The sequence below is a fragment of the Petaurus breviceps genome, unplaced genomic scaffold, assembly GCF_028583685.1.
Source record: "Petaurus breviceps papuanus isolate PSGF00001 unplaced genomic scaffold, PetGlider_PUasm1.0 37, whole genome shotgun sequence".
Taxonomy (NCBI): Eukaryota; Metazoa; Chordata; class Mammalia; order Diprotodontia; family Petauridae; genus Petaurus; species Petaurus breviceps.
Genome location: NW_027186296.1, coordinates 39,954,085 through 39,967,661, shown reverse-complemented (window position 1 = coordinate 39,967,661; position 13,577 = coordinate 39,954,085). Strand labels below are relative to the sequence as shown.

Genomic DNA, 13,577 nt, shown 5'->3' with positions numbered 1-13,577 from the left:
CTACAGTAAAATCATGAGATAAGAATATAATAAGAAAAAAGGTGACTTCAACTTCCAAAATGCTTACCAAAGAATAAGGCCTCTGACAAGATAAAAATTTTTAATGTGTTTTTTTCTAAACGTATGCTTTAGGGGAAATTCTGGTGCAAGATAACACTGACTTTAAAAGGTTAAAAAAGTGTAGTCACTTTCAAAAGACCATACAGAAATGGCCTTAACATACACTTACAACAGTGATGGAAATAATTTACTTTGGTATGCAATTATGCTACTGTTCTATCATTTACATAATACATCTGATTTGCTCAACAGTAGAATCAAGTAATTGGTTCAGGAACTGTGCTTATATGATATGCACTTCCTTTATTTCTGACACTAAATATACCACCTAGACTGCAAAGTATCCTTCAAACTCCTTTTAAATCTTCAGAGACATAAAAAAAAAACGTGATAGTTAAAGAATATTGAAGAATTGCAATTTTCTTGAAGTCTTCTCAAAACACAACAGATAATAAATCCTGGAATAATTCTACACACAGAAATCAACTATCTTATAGTCTGTCATTCAATCAAGTCATTTGATGTTTCATTTAATCTCTGTAAGCAGAACAAATTATCTGAGTTACAAAATCACTACCAATTATGTCCAAAAGTCAGCCAATTACTTTGACTGAAAAGCCTACTCTTTAGTAAGTTGCTGAGAATAAATTCATTCAAAATGCAAAAGCAAACACAAAAATACTATTTATTTCAGCATGTTAATAAATTAAAAACAGCAACTCTTCATTTCATTTTATGTTTTTACAGTAATACACTTGCAAGAACTCAAAGCAAGTTTTGCTAATAATGTGATCAACTTTTACAAGTAAAATACTGGTACTAATATTAGTGAAGAATTTTAGTAATTAAATTAGAAGCAATTTTGAAAATCTGGGCTTAAAAATATATTTTCTTCATCAAGAGATACAATTTTAAATTCCAATGCACTTCTAGTTTAATTGTTCTTATTATAAATACACATAGCAAAAATCTGAGAAAAAAGTTATTTTATCCTTTACGTAAATGCATACATTTTTACTTCATTGCTAAGAATCTTTATGGAGCCCCTAACAATTCAAATCTGTGTTACTTAAAATAGATGATCAAAATCTGGTAGCCACTCACCATGATGTACACACATTTTTTGGAACATTATTTTGATCCAGTACTCCTCTTATTAACTATCCCCCAAGTCCCCTCCATCTCTCAACCATATGTCCAAATCCTCTCCATCACTCAACTGTATCGCTATGAGAAATGAGGTCGTTTATATCATACAGTCTTAAAAAGATTAAGAAGATTCAGTAGCACAAAGTCCTAAGAGTTGTGAATTCTCACATCTCATCTATTCTGAGACACCTATCACCATAGTACCTAGCTGTTCAGTCACTGATAGAACACAAATGACGAGGATCTTTCTGCTCCATCTAAACTAGGGCAGGCAGGTTTCCTGGCAAGAGAAGCGGTTGGTAAAGGCTTGCCTGAACAAGTCTGGCCTAGACCTCTATATCTTGCAAGCCCCCCAACCCTCCTCCTCCTCCTCCTCCACCACCACCACCTCTTTCCTTCTTCACAAGAATATCACCGGATTGTAAGCTTAATGATTTTAAGCCTCAATACCTGGTACTTTGGAGCTTTCCAGAATTGCATTTCCCTAAAATAACTTACGACGGATCAAAGGACAACCAGGTTCAGAGGGCTGGGAGCCAGCCAGGGAGCTATCAGAGCCAGGGCAGAGTGTGCCACTGAGACAATCACTTTAATTGGCAACACTTTCTAAACACTGGAAGAATCATCCAGGAACAACCTCCCCTGGCCCCACACGCCCCTGCCCTGAAGTGCCCACTCGGGAGTCCCGGGATGGGGAGGACGCTGTACCCGTGGCGGGGTGGGGGCTGGAGAAGGGGGACGGCTCTTCCCCGCTGGTGGTGCCAAGGGCGGCTCCCCGCCTGGCCCCACCGCGCAGAGCCCTCTCCAATGCCCACCCCCAGAGACCTCCCCCGCCCACCCTGGAGGGAGCCCGATCTCCTCCGGCAGCCGCGACCCGGCCGAGGTGACAGCGCCGCCGGGATCCCCGAGCCCCGTTCCGGCCCCGGGGGAGGATGCTTCCCGCGGAGGAGCCGTCCAGGTGACAAGCCTGGGCCAAGGAGAGAAAGGCCGCTCGGCTCAGAGCCCGGGGCCTCCGTACGACTACCCTCCCCCTCACCAAAGGAGGCCTCTGGCCCCCGCCCCGACCCCCGGCCGTGCCCGGCGCCCCCGCGCCAACTCAACCCTCCGCCGGGCCGGCCTCTGCCCCGCCCGCCCCAGGAGCCCCGCCGCCCCCGGCCAGACCCTGGGGACGTCCACTCTGCTCGCCAGACCCTCGGGCCCCGCGGGAGCCGCAGTGGGTACCTGGATCTGGCCGTGCTTGTGACCCCAGGTGCGGCAGGCGCGGTCACCTCCCGCTGGCGCCGAGCGGCTCCTCTCCCCACCGGCCGCGGCTCCTTCTCTCTTTCCCAGGAGCGGGAGGGGGGAGGGGTGCGGGAGGGGAGGGGGGGAGGGGGGAGGCGGGGAGCAGAGGGGCGGCAGGAGGCGAACCGGAACTACTAGCGCCGGCCCCGCCCTCGGCCCGAAGCCAGGCCAGCACCCTGACCTCCGATAGGACAAGCCAGGAGAAGGCGAGGAGGGTTGCGCAAAACTGCTTCCGGGTAACTACCGCGCCAGCCTTCCCTAGCAACCGCGTGGGGTTGCTAAGCGGAAGTACCTCCGAAAACCTCACCCCCATCCCCAGCCCTTCCTCTCTGAGTAGCTCAGCAAAGGGACCCCCTTCTTTATATAGACTCCGTTCTTCTCCTTACAATGACAGCCTCTCACTTTCTTCCCCTCAGCCGCGAGCCCACATGAGGACCGTATCACTGCGCGCGCGCTCTTGTCTTCGCATCTAATCGCCTCGACCTTCTTTATCCCTCTACCTACCCCCACCCCAACAGCACCCTCTGTTTCTGACTTTCCCCTGTTCTTCCGCGCCCGCCAGCGCCCATCCCAGACCCGGTGCTGCTCCTCCCCATGATTGCCCTCATCCCTGGAAGAGTCTTTCCACGCGGTATAGCAAGCATCTCCCTCTGGTGGGTGTCCCGTAGTATTTCAACCAGTCGAAAAACAACAAATAAAAAAACCACCTTTCCTTTCTGATGGTTTGAGATCCTCATTCACATCTTCCCCTTTTACAATCCCAGAGGCTGTGAAAAATGGAAATGGTTTTTATTTTAGTCTTTGTCTACCGTCTTCTGGCTACAAAGTATCATAGCATTTCTTTGCCAAGATTTTGGAGCAACCATGATGAGATGGGGAACAGAAACAGGAAAGGAATGAACAGGTATTTTTACAACTCTGAAAGGGAGAAATGGGGAAAAGTTCAAGGGATGATGAGAAGAGAATTTCCATGCCTAAAATTCACCTACCTTGGGGTGATAGTGGAAGAAAAGTGTAGATAGAGATTATTACTCCTTCAAAACTCAGCTGCTAGTGCCTTCTCCACAAATAGCTTGTATTTACCTTAGATTTACTTGTTATCTGAATTGGTGAAAGAAGTTTCCTTATCAATTCGGCAAACCTAAATGAAATGTCAGATCCAATCAAAAACAAGCTGTGGTGTGTGTATGTGTGTGTGTGTGTGTGTGTGTGAAAATATATATACCAATAGATATAGGCACATATCTATAGATATATGTTTAATATATTTTATATGCATATGTGTATACATACAAACTAGGTTTGTGTATATTAACTATGTATACGTCTATGCATGTATATGTAAATGTAGATTATTCATATATGTATAAACATACAGACCACATAATATATTTTACAAATGTAGTTTGTGTATATGTTAACTATATTTTATATTGTGTACATACATTTATATGTGTATACATATACATATTTATGTAATGTATGTATATATAAAGTTTCCCCAATGAAATGTAAGCTCTGTTTTGATTTGCTCTGTTTCTCTAGCACCTGGAGCAGAGCCTAGTGCCTAGTAAGCACTTATTAAATAATTGTCAATTAATTCAAATAGGAGAATTAGAAATATTCAAGTAGGAGGGTTGGAAATATTAAGGATCTTTTAGAAAAGATTCTATTTAAAATGAAACTAAATAATACCTTTAGAAAGAAGTGGAGTGTTAGAAAATTGTCTTTCCCTTTTTCACTCATTCTGCTACACTCTTAGGAATGCATATCCAAATCTCTGACTTGTAGCCTATAGAAGTCTACATAAAGCAGTGTTCTTCCTAATATTTCCTGAATGTTTTATATTGTCTGCCAGTAAGAGTATTTGCATCATCAGACACTATTTTTTTTTTTTTGGTCATGTTAACCTATCAAAGGGTTTCATACTGGGTCCAGAGTCATCCTACCATTATCTACCTCAGCTTGGGACAGACGGAAAATGAGTCTATATGAATTCTGGGTAATTTAAAAGAAACAGCAGGATTATTGTCTTGCTGTACCCATGAGTCATCATTAAACTGACTCACCGTAGACTATAAGACTACAGGAAGACATATAATAACTGGCACTTAATGCCAAACCAGGGAAAATTTTAGCAAAGAACTTCAGAACTATGTCAGTGCTATCACATTTATATTTAGGCAGTTTACTTTCCCTGACACTCCTGCAAATATTCATGTTCCATATGAAAAGTAACACTAGCACATTCACTCACTATTTATTGATTTTGTGCTTTTTCCTTGTGTTAAAGGTACCTACCTAAAAGTGACAAATGATCAGCATAATATAATGGAGGGTTTTTTTAGTGCTAATTTCAAACAAAAGCTTTGGCTCAGCTGTCTCTATTGTCAACACAATCAATCACTCAGCAAGTATTTATTATTAAACATTTAACTATGTCCTAGTTGCTGGAGATACAAGTACAAAGTCTGAAAAAAAAATCCCTATCTGCAAAGAGTTTACGTTCTGTGACAACAAATGTGTGTTTATTTTTATATATGCATATATACACTCAATAAATAAGTCATGGCATCACCTCCCTGATACCACAGTCCTTTTCCAGAGCAAAGGACAAACAGCAACAGCAGAGGCAAAGTTAATAAATACACATATATACAAAGTAGCTAAATACATGGAGTTTGGGATGGAGAACACTAGCAGTTGGGTGTCATCAGGAAAGGCTTAGAAAAATGATACTTAAACTGTATTTTAAAGGAAGAGACTCTAAGACAGAGGTAGGGAAGGAATGCATTCCAGGCACCTGAGACAGTGCAAAGAAATGGAGAGAAGAAAGGAGCACATACATGTTCAGTGAATATGAATCAAATGAAAAAGGAGGAACCTTGTAGCCTGGTGAATAGAGAACTGGTCTTGAAGCCAGGAAAACCAGCATTCAAATCCCACTTCTAATACATATTGGTTGTTTGATTTAGAATAACTTATTTAACTTCTTACTGTTCTATGCAACTCTCTAAGGTAGAAAGTACTGACCTGCATTGGTATAGTAAATTTTGTCACCTAAGGATTGCCTATATCAAAGAAATTACAAAATGGAATTTTCTGAACTTCCCTGAACAAAATTTCCTAAAATGGAAAATATTCTTTTTAGGAAAGATATCCAAAATGGAAAACATCATCTTTCCCACAAAACCTGATCCTTCTTTGGACATCTCTATTTCTATTTATGGTACCACCATCTTCCCAGTACTCCAGCTAAAAACACTGAGAGTCATCTCTGACTTTCTACTTTCCTTCATTTTCAATTAACTGACAAGACTTGTCTCTTCTGTCTTCATAGTTTCTCTCCTATTGCTACCATTCTAATTCAAATTCTTCTCTAGGTACTGGAGGGAGATAGAGAATTTAGACAAGGCAGGACCACCTGCCTATATGGAACTTACAGTCCAGTAGAGATATAATAGGTACAAAAATAACTAATACAAAGTAGTACATAAGTGCATTTGAAAGGTACAATATGAAGTGCTATAAAAATGAGGGAGAGACAAGGGAAGAACGATTGACTGGGGAGCAGGGAGGAGAGAGAGAAGTCATGGAAGGTTTCATGAAAAAGGTAAATTGAGCTAAAAGAGTAGGAATTCAACAGATGATGAAGAAGTAGAAGGATATTATAGGAATAGGAAACAGTGAACAAAACCATCGAGGCAGGAGGCAACATGATATACTTAAAAAAGGATTTAAAGTTGGAGGACTTGGGTTCAAATCCTACCTCTGACATGTATTTCATGAATGACTTTAAACAAATCCCTTAACTTCAGTGAGCTTTACTTTCTTCCTTTATAAAACAAGATTGTTCAAGAAGGCTTCTACTATCCCTTCCAGTTCTAAATCTATGATTTGATGAAACTTCAGGATGATTGTCCCCAGTCAAATGTTTTGTCATCACCTTAACTAGAACACAGATCACCTAAGTCTAATACTCCTTCCTCCAAACCAGACTGCCTACTAGATTTTAAATGACTTAAGTTATGTATGTGTAACTGTGTTTTATTCATCTTTCTATCCCCATTTCTTAGCATAGTGCTCTACATATATATAGTAGGTGTTGTCAAACTGGATACTTCATTTAAACCAATAAATTCTTGAATATAATTTTATCACTGTCTTTGGAGTTCAAAATCCATTTCTAATGCTTACTGCTTATATGATCTAGGTCTTAGTTTCCTCATCTAGAAAATGAGGGGTGAAGTCATATGGCTTCTGAGGTCTCTTTCAGCTCTGGCTCTATGATTCTATGTTCATATTCTGAGTAGCCTTTGCACAGTAGGCCATACCTGTAATCCCTGCTATGAGTGGAAACTAAGTCAGATAGATCTTTGAAGAGTTTTGAATTGCGGTTAGGCTAAAGCTTAATGGGTGTTCATACTAATTAGTTCTATCACCAATAAGGTAAGCTCCCAGGCTTGGAGGTTAAGAGGATTCTAAAGTTGCTTGAGGAAGGTCCAAGTCAGAAACAGTGCAGGTCGAAGCTTCAATGACAATCAGCCAATGAGATTTTTTAAGTAGTTGTTTTTAAGTAGTTGTTTCTTTTAAGTAGTAGTTTCTTAAGTAGTTGTTTCACTTTCAGCCTCTGTGATAGGGAAAACCAGTATCCTTCCCCTTCCCGCCCCCATCCCACTGTCTAGTATTAAAACATCAAGGAATTTTTTCTATTAAAAAATTCTGCTCTATTAAGTATTATTAAATAAGTGTTAAAAATATTCTAATAAATGAAAATTTTCTTTCATAAAGTCTTCTAACCCTTTTTTCCCTTACATTTTTTTAAGTAGGAGTGGGTTTGCACTTCTCAACAAATCTGAACTGGGAATAAAATCCTGGAAGTCTTTTGGAAAGCTCCAAGAAACAGTTTGGGGATAATCTGTGTAATTTAAACGAGCTGTCTTAAAAGAGATGCTAAATGAATGGAAAATTGAAGTGGCTTTATAAATCCCCAGATATTCAGAGTGAGTTGACATGAGAGGGTCATGACCAGGCACCTGAGGAGGGAAAAAGAAAATGGCTACAAATATTGCATAAACTGATCCAGAATGGAACTCAACATTTTTGAGTGGTCCAAGAACAAGGCATTCATTTCCACTGCCACCTGAAAGGAGTGTGTCTGGAAATGTGGGATATGAAGACTATGGAACCCAGGTATAAAACTCCAACTGCTAAAAGGCTGGCATTATGTGCAACGGTGGTGAATGGCAAGAAGCATCAAAGGAGGACTGCTAATAGTGATAGACAAAAAATGCCTACAACTCATAGAAGGAACAAAGGAAACCAACATTGGAGTGGAGGATCACAGAAAGAGATACAGTTGGTAGCAAAATAGCAACAAGGTACAAAAGTATTAGGGAGAACCTAGTACTATGAATCATGGAGATTGTATAAATTCCTGTAAAGAAGAATATAGCTACAAGGAGGAAGTGGTTCAAAGAATGCTTTGTCAGGGGTAGCTAGGTGAATAGAGCACTGACCCTGGAGTTAGGAGGACCTGAGTTCAAATTTGCCCTCAGACACTGGTCTCAGATACTTAACATTTACTAGCTGTGTGAGCTTGGGAAAGTCACTTAAACCCCAATTGCCTTGCCTTCCCCCCTCAAAAAAAAAAGAACCAAACAAACAAAATAATGCTTTGTCAAGAGGCACTAGTGTCAAGAGATTGACACTATCAATCCATATCATCTTCTGTCATCCCTTTTTTCTTTTGCCTTCAATCTTTCCCAACATGAAGGTCTTTTCCAAGGAGTCCCATCTTCTCATTGGCCAAAGTATTTAAGCTTCATCTTCAGTGTTTGTCCTTCCAAACTGGATTAATTTCTTAAGTATTGACTGGTTTGATTCTCATGTTATCCAAAATCTCTCAAAAGTCTTCCCCAACTCCACAATTTGAAAGTATTTATTGTAGGGTGCCCAACTTCCCTTATATATAATCCAACTCTCACAGCCAAACATTACTACTGGAAAAACCATAACTTTGACTATATGGACCTTTGTTGGCAAGGTGATGTCTCTGCTTTTTAGTATTCTGTCCAGATTTTCCATAGCTTTCCTTCCAAGGAAAATGAATGGCTACAGTGATCTCTGAGCTCAAGAATATAAACTCTGACACTACTTCTATTTCTTCTCACTGCATTTGCCAGGAAGTGATGGGACCAGTTTCTAGGATCTTAGTTTTTTCAATGTTAAGCTTCCAGTCAGCTTTTACACTGTCTTCTTTCACCCTCATCAAAAGGCTTCTTAATTTTTCTTGACTTTCTGCTGTCAGTGCTATTGTCTGCATATCTAACCTTGTTGATATTTCTCCTAGCAACTTTAATTCCAACTGTTGATTTGTCCAGGCTGGCTTTAATATGATAAACTCTGCATCTAAGTCAAATAAATAAGGTGACAATAAAGAGCTTTCAATCTTAAACCAATCAGTTGTTTCATGTTCAGTTCTAACCATTGCTTCTTGACCTTCATACAGGTTTCTCAGGAGACAGGTAAGATGATCTGGTAGTCTCATCTCTTTGAGGACTTGGCATATTTTGTTATGATCCACAGTCAAAGGTTTTAGTATAGTCAACAAAGCAGAAGTAGACATTTTTTCAGGAACTCCCTTGCTTTCTCCATAATTCAGCAAATGTGGGCAGTTTGGTCTCTTGTTCTTCAACCTCTTTGAAAACCAGCCTGCTCTTCTGGTAATTCTCAAGTCACATATTACTGAAACCTAGCTTGCAGAATCTTAAGTATAGCCTTGCTGGTTATGATATGAGTGCAATTGTTTGGTAATTTCAACATTCCTTGGCATTGTCCTTCTCTAGGTTTGAGACCTAAACTGATCTTTTCCAATCCCATGACCCACTGTTGAGTTTTCCAAAATTGTTGGCATATTGAGTGCAGTACTTTAACAGCATCATCTTTTAAATAGTTCAACTGAATTCCATAACCTCACTAGTCTTGTTAGCAGTGCTGACTAAGGCCCACTTGACTTCATTCCCCAGGATGTATGTATTATTCTCAAGAGGCTATGGCAAGTCTTGTCTGTATCAATAAAAGCATTATATTATGAAGTCATTTGAGCCTGAATCTTTTAAGTGGGAGTTGAAAGCTTCTTTTGTAAAACTGTCAGATATTAAAATTCCTAGGTTCTACTCTTTTAGTTAAACCTCCATCCCCAGGTTTAAACTGTAACACAAATTACATTTAGGAAGAAATACCTATCATTTGTAGGGGAGCCTACAAGAATGTAGAAAAGTGTGATTACATGACCTCCACAATCTGCTTAGTTTTAACAATTTATTCACGTACTAAAGATAGTATGTGTGGCATAGTCCAATAGTGTCAAACTAAGGTAGAAATGGGGTCTCTAAATCATATGTAATGATCCCTATGAGCCACAGATTAACTTAGATTTTAAATGTATCATCTGTTTTGTTGTATTTTTATTTGTTTTGCTAAAAATTTTCCAATTCCATTTTAAAATATTTTAAATTGTTTTTAATGTTCATTTTTTAAAATTTTAAAATTTCCAAATTTCATCCATCGAAAAGGCAATGATATGATAGCCATTATACATGTGAAGTTATGCAAAATATATTTCCATATTAGTCATGCTGCAAAAAAAACAAGAAAGATTAAAGAAGTGAAAAAAATTATGCTTCAATCTGCGCTCAGAGTTTGTCATTTCTCTCTGGAGGTGGATAGCATTTTTCATCATGAGTCCTCTGGAATAGTCTTAAATCGTTATATTGATAAAAGTAGCTAAGTCTTTCACAGTTCATCATTGTTACAGTATTGCTGTTACTACCTACAACTACATACAATTGTTCTGCTCACTTCACTTTGCATAAGTTCATATAAGGCTTTCCAGGTTTTTCTGAAACCAGCCCCCTCGTCATTTCTTATAGCACAGTTGTATTCCATTACAATCATATGCTACAACTTGTTCAGCTATTCCCTAAATTGACAGACATCCCCTCAATTTTTAATTCTTTGCCACTGCTAAAGGAATGACTATAATTTTTTTATTTTTTTTATTGTTTTGCTTTTTGGAGGGGAAAGGCAGGGCAATCAGGGTTAAGTGACTTACCCAAGGTCACATGGCTAGTAAGTGTGATCAAGTGTCTGAGGCCAGATTTGAACTCAGGTCCTCCTGACTTCAGGGCTGGTGCTCTATTCACTGTGCCACCTAGCCGCCCCAATATAAATATTTTTATACATGTAGGTTCTTTCCCCTTTTTCCTTGATCTCTTTGAAATACAGACCTGGTAGAGGCATTGTTGGGCCAAAAGGTATGCATAGTTTCATGATCCTTTGGGCATAGTTCCAAATTGTTCTCCAGAATGATTGGACTAGTTCACAACTCCACTAACAATGCATTTGTATCCCTAAAAATTTTTCCACATCCCTTCTAGAGGGATTGTCATTTTCCTTTTCTGTCATGTTAGCCAAGCTGATAGGTATGAGGTGGTACCTTAGACTTGTTTTAATTTCCACTTTTCTCATTGTTAGTGATTTAACCCTTTGGGCTCCTTCATCTCTAAAATAAGGCTAGCAATTGCCTGCCTCCTGCTTATTGGTTAGTGGATTAAATGATTAAACAGGGTGATATTTGTGAAAAGATGGCAAAAAAACATTAAGTACTTTTAAAACGCAAGGATGTAAATGAAGTAACATTAACATGCAACTTCTCTTATACTTATTTTAAACAAATTCCTCAGATAAAATCTTTATAATCTGATATCACTAGCATCAGCTGCAACAAATATCTGATACCACTTTGACCATGTACAGTCATAGTCTTCAAGTATAACTAATTGATTGTCTGCCTGATGGTATGACACCATAAGTGAATGGTTTTCTTCAAAAATATTTGATGTTTAGTTAATTGAATTATATTGTCTGTTTCTCCTCCAACATAGATGATTTGGGGTTTTGGGCTCAGACTTTCATTAATTCAAAGGGAAAGGAAAGATAATCAAGTTTTCTTTCCCTAAATGACAGCTAATTTTCCCCCCCAGGAACATTATTCACAATGAATAAAAATACATAGAAAAAGATAATGTTATAGACAAATAACAAATAACTCAACCTTTTAAATTGTTGTATTCCTAGACTTTTTGATATCCTAACTACAAATTTGCCTATCTTTTTGATTTCTCCTCAATTAGTTTCTTTCCAAGTATTTCCATTGTATTTTCTGTTACAAACACACTTGTTTCCCTTCCTGGAAGTCACAGAATCATAGTCATAGAATTGGAAGGGACCTTGGAGGCCATCTAGTCCAAAATATACCATATTATATATATTGTATAATATATATATTAAAATATACAAATCTCTCTCCTTGTACAGCATCCCTGCCAAATGGTCATTATCCTCAAAAATCTTTCAGGGTTAAAGGGCGAACCACTATTTCCTATGGGATCTCATTCCAACTTGGATAGTCCTACCATGTTTCCCCGATAATTAAGACACTGTCTTATTATTTTTTTGGACAGAAAAACACCAGAGGGCTTATTTTCAGGGGAGGGCTTATTTTAATGAACATTGACAGCAATTTTAATAAACAGGTAAATGTGAACAAAAAAATGTACCTTTATTCAATAATGATCATGTCATCTTCTTCAACAACATCGTCATAAGTGTCCATACCCTGAATTCCATCCTGGATGTCTTGCGCCTCCATTTCCTTCAGAAGAAGTGGACCCAATCTGTCATGTCCAGCAATATAGCTCTCTTTAAATGAATATGTCTTGTCCAGATAACCTGCTCATAGTGCCTTGGTGACACAGCTGTCAGTAATTTTATCCCATGACTTCTTCACCCAAGTCACGACTTCTTGCAGACAGGGCTTCACAAAGTTTCCACGCTGATTTCTTTCCATTCTATTTTCAATGTAGTCATTGACTTCCATGCGCAAATGGTCCGTGAATGGATTGTTTATTGCAATATCAAGGGTCTGGAGATAAGCAGTCATTCCTGCAGGAATCATTACTTGATCTATTCTTCTCTCTGCAAGGAAGTTCTTCATTTCTTTAGCGCAGTGAATGCTGGCTGAATCCCAGACTATCAGACCTCTTTGGTTACCTCGCATAACAAGTGGCAGCATTAAATCAACCCACTTTCTTATAACAGCTTGTGTACACCAGGCTTTTTTGGTTTCAAGAACATAAATGCCAGATACACGTTCAATCTTATCTTTCTTGCCCTTACCTGATTACAGGTGTGGATTTCTTTCCATCCAAACGAATTGCCAAAACACAGGTGACCCGTGCACTTTCATACTGGTAGCCAGTGGTGGGAATGTAGATTGACGCACCCCTGTGATGAATTGTTGTTTGAGATCCTTGTCCCATAAACACTGCAGTTTCATCCATAGCAATCATATTGCAGGTTTGGTACTTAGAAATGTCGATCCTATCAATAAAGGACTTGAATGCAAGTGCATGTTTAATAACTTCAGCATCTTCCAGCTTAAACAGTGTTGTTGATCTTCTTAGGGACAGTTCATACCGTTGAAGGAAACCGTCCAACCAGTGTTGTGATGCTTTGAATCCTTCTGAGACCATTTCAAACTCCGGTGCCATTGAAAGGGCAAATGCTTGAATATCAGCCCTGCGCACAACCAAGGCCTTTGCTCTCCTGTCAGCAATCCATTCACCAATGAGGATCTCCAAGTCAGGATATAAGGACTGCCGACCTGATCCAAACCTGCGCTTTTTCCCTTTTCCCTCATCCACCTGTTGATTGAGGTTATTATAATCTGCTCTCCATTTTCTGACCATTCGAAGATCCAAAAGTTTTTCTTTACAGAAAACTGCAAGATACTTGCCATGTGACTCCTCTACAATTGCTTTCTTATACTCAACAGTATAGCTCTTCCTTTTTGTACTCATGTCTGGGGGTCAAAACAGACAGAATAATAAAATTATGACCATCAGTCCTTCTTTTCACTCCATCATGCCCCCTGAGTTCTTCTTTTTTCCTCCATCATGCCCTTTTTATCCTCCATCATGCCCCCTCACTCCCGCTTACATACCAGGTTTTTATGTTGTCCT

The 13,577-nt window shown here is 39.4% G+C and overlaps 2 protein-coding genes across 4 annotated transcripts in view; one reads left to right on the top strand and one right to left on the bottom strand.

The window, feature by feature from the left end:
• The window catches only part of CSNK1G1 (casein kinase 1 gamma 1), a 292,028-nt gene extending 289,469 nt beyond the window's left edge, over positions 1-2,559 (bottom strand). For all 3 annotated transcript variants that reach the window (XM_069098331.1, XM_069098330.1, XM_069098332.1), the window contains exon 1: positions 2,431-2,559. The gene's annotated coding sequence lies outside the window, so the exon portion shown is untranslated. The remainder of the gene's footprint in view (positions 1-2,430) is intronic.
• The window catches only part of TRIP4 (thyroid hormone receptor interactor 4), a 374,079-nt gene that overhangs the window by 287,769 nt on the left and 72,733 nt on the right, over positions 1-13,577 (top strand). The gene's annotated exons all lie outside the window — the stretch shown is intronic.